Source organism: Ursus maritimus, unplaced genomic scaffold (genome assembly GCF_017311325.1).
Source record: "Ursus maritimus isolate PB19 unplaced genomic scaffold, ASM1731132v1 scaffold_29, whole genome shotgun sequence".
In the NCBI taxonomy this organism is placed as follows: domain Eukaryota; kingdom Metazoa; phylum Chordata; class Mammalia; order Carnivora; family Ursidae; genus Ursus; species Ursus maritimus.
In genome coordinates this window covers 1615423-1621449 of record NW_024425452.1, presented here as the reverse complement: position 1 = coordinate 1621449, position 6027 = coordinate 1615423, and positions in this window count along the sequence as shown.

The window sequence follows — 6027 nt, the reverse complement described above, 5'->3', positions numbered from 1 at the left end:
ATGGGTAAGAAATAAAACTATAATAAAAAGATTAATGAAAATTATTCATAATAGTGTTATATATGGCCAATCTGTAGTAAGTGGCCAAAATTGGTATACCATTAGGGTGAATGATCAGTCACTGTATTTGTCTTATCCCCATTCTGAACTTTCACCACCTGCTTCCTTCTTAACCGTTGTGAATTTCTCAGTCCTGTGAGTTAACTTAAGCTAAGAGGGGACACAGCTATATTTGAAGATAAAGTTAGGATCTGGAGACTAGCAACCATACTAAAAAATAAGTTTAGGGTAGGTCTTGAAGCTTATTGGTGATTGGATTCTCATTTTCCAAATACTGCTAGCTGCTGAGAGTTTAGGTTTACTGTGGGGATCTTGTTCATTTAGGCAAGTAGAGGTTGTGTCCATGGAATTCCAGAAAGCCCGATAAAACGTGTGACTAAATTTATGAGGAATAAAATGTTTTAATCCTATACGTCCATACATTCTTATTGTCAATAATTCAACCATTATAGATAACCAAAACCCTCTCCCTAAAACTTAGCCCCCTCTCACACTATAAGTGTATGATACGTATTTGTGCAACCTTCTTCTTTGCCTAATGATTAAAAACTTGGGTTTAGAAGCCAGACTGTTTTTGACTAGGCATCATTAACTTGACATTTGGGCAACTTAATTTCTTAATGAACTTAATTCCTTGGGTATGACTGGGGACAGTAAAATTCCTGTCTCATCGTGATGTTGAGGATTAATTGGATAATACATCTAAAAAACTTGGAATAATGCCTGAAACATACTAAGTGTTCAATAAATGTTAGCTATAATTGTCATATGTACTCCAGTTAGCATCTTTATGTGCCAGCCCTCCACAGACGAATCTTTTTTGGATATACTGCCGGAGTTAAGCCATCTTGGATAAGGTTAATCCTGGTGGCAAGGATTTTTAAAGTTTTCACGAAAGGGTTCTTTTTGGCTTCAAGCTTCGATTCTCTCAGAGTATGCTGCTAGGCTTTGTGTGGGAACAGAGTCCTACATCTTCAGCTCTTACTGTGTATCTCGTGGTGTATGTATGATGCTTACAGATCTGCATGAATAAAAGTTATCTTCTGGCTGTGATAGTTTTATCTTGCCCATAGAAGTATCTGTGTTAAAGAAGGATGCATGATTCTCTTGTTTCTAGATAGATATGTCAGATTTTTCTGTTAGGATTCCTTCAGTCTATTTTGAAAGACCAGTCTCTTTCGGTTTCTTTTTTCTTGTTTCACAGAATTGTAGTAATTATGAAAATGTCTTTGATATCTTTTCCATGGCTTGTCAGCACTTTTTCATGTTGTGCAATTGCCTATTTTTAGGAAGGAAGGCCACTAAGATAGTCATCTCTTCTCAATATTTTCCTCCTTATTGTCCTGGGGCCTTATTAGATTATTATGGACCATTCTCTCTGCTGTGACTATTTGAGAAGACTAATATATAAAAACAAGTTAACATTTACTGAATACTTCTTATGTGTCAGGCACTGTTTTAAGTGCTTTAGCCACTTATCATTATCTCATTCAATCCCAGCATCGACTTATGAGGCAGATACTGTTACTATCTTTATTTTAAAAGTTCTGGAAGTTGAGGCACAGATGAAGTGACTTGCCCAAAGTCACATTTCAAGTGGCAGCTTTGGGATTCAAACCTAGGTCCTCTCTGTTCCAGAGCCCGTAACTGCTGGCCCAGTTAATAAACTCGTATAAGGTTATTTAAGGTGGGTGTAAATTTAAATAAGACAATTATGGACTCTGGGAAACAAACTGAGGGCTTCAGAGGGGAGGAGGGTGGGGGAATGGGATAGGCTGGTGATGGGTATTAAGGAGGGCACGTATGCATGGTGCACTGGGTGTTATGCGCAAGTAATGAATCATGGAACTTTACATCAAAAACTAGGGAAGTACTGTATGATGACTAACATAATATTATAAAAAAATATTATTAAATAAATAAATAAGACAATAAAGCCAAATATTTCCTGAAAAAGTCACCATAACTAATCTGATTTTGCTTGCCTGTGGGAAGGAAAATTTGAAATCATGTATCTTCTTAAGCATGGGGAAAATGATGATGTGAGATGATTATCCATAAATAATTATTTGTCTTGGACCATCCTTAAATGAATACAGTTGTTTTGCTTCTTTACGAATCATTTGCAGTAGGTAGAAAATCACTTACACCTAGCTAAGGACCGATATATATGTGTTTAAAAGGGACTACAATGAGTTGATTTGTAGATTGCCATTTAGCTGCTATTTGTAGAAATGGGCTCTCAGAAAGATTGAACTGTGCCAACAGTTCGGAACTGATTAGTGATTGGAAATTGTTCTTTTGTCCTGTTAAATAATATTTGAATGACAGCAGAAAGTTATGCAAGGAAAGGAAAGGCAGGAGAAAGGTGACTTATGGGTCTTATAATTAGAATGTCACTTAGAAGTAATGGTCTAAAAAGTCAATGTACATTAACAATCGACACTTGTCTAGGAACCGGAAGGAGTTATAGTACGTGGTTTTTGTTCTGGGCTGTGTCATTGGCTTTTTTTTCTTCACATAGCAATTCATTTCCCGTTGAAATATGGTAAAGTAGAAAGGGTAAGCAACATTTAACATAACAACAACACTGATAAAATGTTTTGGCTTTCTTTAAAGTGTGGCCACACGTGGTCAGCGATGTTTTCCTCTCTCCTCTCCATCTTTTTTAACTCCCATTTCCTGTTTGAGAATCCCTTCTAGGTGTTGGTCAAAACTATGGCTTTTAGCATGCATCTCTTTTACAACAGTGTCTTAGTGAGTGGTTTGGGGACCCCTGAGACTCTTTCAGGAGTCAAAACTATGTTCATAACAATACTAGAACATTATTTGCTCACAGGTATGTAGTGGAGTTTTCCAAAGGCTACATGGTATGTAACCAAGTGAATACAGAAACAGATAGGAGAATCTGGCTGTGTTCCTTAATCCAGACATTGAAGAGATTTGCAGAAATGTAAAAGAAGGCCACTCTTCTCCAGATTTGCAGTGAGAAGCACTAAGGTTTGTTTCTATGTTAGAATGTAACAGTGACCCCAGTCTAGGCCAGAAAGTCATGGTGCTCCTGTCTAGTGATTGAGCAGATTACGAGTGGTAGGCAGTGCCCACCATGCAACATCTCCCTGTACATTCTAGGGACATCCTGATAGACTGAGGCTATGTCTCCTGATCTAGAGAAGTGAAACTTTTGCTCCTTTTTCATAATTGTGCTGGAGGGTCTATTCCAGATTATAAGGAGCTGTGGAAATCTAGAGAAAGGAGGGCTTGACTTTAGTAGGAACACCATCCAAGCTTGCCAGTGACCCCACTGGTAATGTGCCATATTTGGAGTGTTCTTTGTATTGGTTGCTCCCAACTTTGGGAGGACCTAAAGGACCTTTCAGGACAGCCTTTTATTTGACTGTATTAATTGAGCATCCAAATGTTCCAGCCATGTTCTAGGGACTGGAAATAAGTCAGTGAACAAAATAAAAACAAACATGTCTGTCCTCATGGAGGTTCCATTCCAGCTTCGGAGTTCTTTGCTGTAGTCACAGCTCCTCCTTCAAGGAGGACTCTCAGAGTTGGTGATGGCCATTGTGGTGCTCAAGCCTCTGTGTCTTGAGCAGTGACTGGTAGTTCTCAGTGGCTGGCTGCTAAGGATAGAGTGGAAACTGCTTGACATTTTGTGATCTTTTTTATTATAATTTTTATTTTAAAGTACCAAATGGCTTGGGATTTTTCAAATGGTACATGGAACAATGAAGGTGGCCTATCTAATCACCCTTATTGTGGCTATTTGAATCTTGTTTTCAAGTTAGTGCCCCTTTTGTCAAGAAATTTAACTTAGGGGCGCCTGGGTGGCACAGCGGTTAAGCGTCTGCCTTTGGCTCAGGGCGTGATCCTGGCGTTCTGGGATCGAGCCCCGCATCAGGCTCCTCTGCTATGAGCCTGCTTCTTCCTCTCCCACTCCCTCTGCTTGTGTTCCCTCTCTCGCTGGCTGTCTCTATGTCTGTCGAATGAATAAATAAAATCTTAAAAAAAAAAAAAGAAATTTAACTTAAAAAAATTAAATACCAACTCATGTTAAATTTATTCTAATTGTTTTTCATTATTTGAAGAAAAATGTTCGTACATGGACAAGATTTTCCTTGCCTGGTGAGTTGCTCCTAAGACCCTGTAATTTGTTTAATAGACTTTTATACAGAAAGAGATTACTTGGCTCATTAGATTGAGTCACTTAATATGACTTGAAGGTTAACTAATGTGGCCATCAGACTCCTGCTCACCGGCTGGACGTCTATCATATCACTAACTCCAGTTGTTTCCACATGCAGACGAATGGGAATATCATTAGAATAGTAATGGAAAAAGAAACTGACATTCAAATTGTGAGTGACCAAAAATTATCTCTAAAGATAATCTTAATTTTTAAGATACACTTTAATAGAAACTCTTTTTTTTTTTAATTGGGTGGCATTGTGACCTTCCCTTTATTGTAGGTGTTAAAGGAGCTTTTTTTTTTTTTTTAAAGATCTTATTTATTTATGTGACAGAGAGAGGCAGCAAGAGAGGGAACACAAGCAGGGGGAGTGGGAGAGGGAGAAGCAGGGAGCCCAATGCGGGGCTCGATCCCAGAATGCTGGGATCATGACCTGAGCCAAAGGCAGATGCTTACTGAGCCATGCAGGTGCCCCTTAAAGGAGCTTTTTAATCAGAATGCACCAAATGGCTGTTGTCTGTTCAGCATCGCTACCTGTCAGGTATCCATTCCCCAGCTGTGCCTGGCGTTCCAAAGACCAGAACATCTAGGGTTCAAATAAAATCCCTCTCTTCTGCCAGTGGGTAAGACATAGTCTGCTACTCGGGGCGGAGATGGGGGAAACTGAGGGGTCCAATGAACCTTTTTTTTTTTAATCCCTTAAATCCCACACGTTACCTCTACCTTCAGAGGTATGTGGAGCCTCTAATTTCTGGGCCTTTCCAGGTTCTGAAGTTCTAACTAGCTTGCTTGCTTATTTCACCCTGGTGTGAGTGACATTTAAATTTTAGCATGCTTTTGTCTGTTACACTTCCCATTCTTCTGTTTGTTTTCCAGAGTGCAAAATTTTGATCTCTTATGTACTATTCTGTCATCTCCCACTCTTTCTGTCCTTATGGATTTATGCCCTTTATTACCCTTTGCTGTGATTTTACTGGGATTTTGAGAGGAAAGGAGATAAATGTGTATACATTCTGCCATGTTTTACTGGAAGCCCAGGTTTTAACATGTATTACTGAGTGCATGCAACATATCAGGAATTGTGTTTCACACTTGTCTTTTCTCTAACTCAAAAATCCCTTCAAATTCTATTGAGGTTAGAATATTCATTCACATTAGTGCTACTCACCTATTATTTTTTGAGCAACTTCTCTATGGTAGGCACTGTCACATAAAGCATTTCATTCAATCATCTCATCCACTCTAAGGCATACAGATATCATACCTCATTTTAATGAATATGGAAAAAAATTCAAAGTCACAGGCCCAGTTAAAAGTAATGTTGGGTTTACGGGGATGTACTGTATGGTGACTAACATAATATAATAAAAAAAAAAAAGTAATGTTGGGTTTAAGGTAGGCTTTTAAAATAAATATGCTTTCTGTTTATCAGCTATCTGTTGGATATTAGATAGATCATTGTGGGTTGTTTTTTTTTAATGTAAGCTCTGCGCCCAATGTGGGGCTTGAACTCATGACCCCAAGATCAAGAGTCTCATGCTCTACTGACTGACCAACCAGGCACCTCAACCATTGTGTAGTTTTAAGCAGGGGAACACAGCATAGGATGAAAGTGCTGTTTTTATTTAATTTAGTGATAATATTTAAGATACATAGTAGATCTAAAAAGATAACGAGGCATCAAGATCAACTGGCACTAAAGCAGTAATGAATGGCCTGCAGTGTTAAGGGCCTAGATTTGGGGGAGAGAGCAGTAGCAATGAGGAAGG